Here is a 1,279-nt window from a genome sequence, read left to right as displayed (position 1 = left end):
CTATGCCACGCGATTCCAAATGTCGAGAACGTCAATTTGGACCCTACTTCTTTTGACATTTTTTTTTTTTTTTTTACAAACTATTTCTAAGTACGGTTGTGACCGGACGTCACTCTCCGGGTACGTGGATCACACGAAAATGTAAGAATTCAGCCAGATTTGCCTATTAAACGGTCGCCACTCGGTTTGACCCATATGTACCGAGAAGGTGAGTAACGAAATCATGACACGATATTACAACAATATCACATTAATTCTCTCTTATTTTCAGGATCTCGACGCAGGATGTCTCGACGCCCCGACGCTGCCTTCCCACTGCTGGATCATCGATGGACAACGTGGGACCACCCTCGGAGTACCAGGTAAGTAGATAACGGATACGTTTAATTAATCGGTCAATTCCTGTTTCAGGTATTTCACCCGAGCAAATCCTCTCGCTCCAGGTGGATCTCAACTGTCGTTGACTGTCCCAGATCCTCGCAGAATCGCATACTGGAACGCCGCTGGACTTCGCTGGATCGATGCCGTAGGACAAGGTAAGTAGCAGGTAAGTAATTCAAAATTAACTTGACACTGCGTATATTAACAAACGATTGATTTATTTCAGATCGTCGTTGTGGTTTACAAATTCACGTTGACACATTTCGTCGAACGTTGTTACAAATGGCTATTGATTGCCTCTCGCAATTATAATCACGAGCGATGTTTAACGCGCAAGTACGCGGGCGTGCTTCCTTGTGATATACCACGGTGCTAAACTACGCAGTAAGTCCGAATATGAGCGAATCTTAAAAGCGTGTTATCCCGATCGCGGTATCCGAGCGACTGCCTCGAGTTGCCGAGCGCTCTCGGCTATCCCATTTCGGGATATCTATCCCTACCATCGGGTTGTTATTCACATCCTGGTACTTTTCCGTGCCAGGTGTTACCCGCTTTCACTTTTCTTTTGATAGTTTTTGCCTGTTTTCGTCGCTGGTTACGGCTGCGGTTCTCAATCTGCGCTTTATAACTAATCGCGCCTGCGGTTCTCAATCTACGTCTTATAATTAATCGCACGCGTCGGCATGGGTCCCGCTGGACCCCGCTCCCCCGGTTCCCGGGTTCTGGTATTTCACGATTGAGTGGTCTCGCTGACCCTCTGGATTTATTTCGGCGCCTCCCCTAATGACATTCCACCCGCCGATTTTCCCCGGGCTCTCTCGATTTCCGATATCCGGGGGTCATCGTATGTTCCCGCTAGACTCGCTTCCGTCATCAATATCGCGTCGCGAGTCGATCG

Source organism: Temnothorax curvispinosus, unplaced genomic scaffold (genome assembly GCF_003070985.1).
Source record: "Temnothorax curvispinosus isolate PA1 unplaced genomic scaffold, ASM307098v1 QBEX01001669.1, whole genome shotgun sequence".
Lineage (NCBI taxonomy): Eukaryota > Metazoa > Arthropoda > Insecta > Hymenoptera > Formicidae > Temnothorax > Temnothorax curvispinosus.
Note: the sequence above shows the minus strand (reverse complement) of the source record.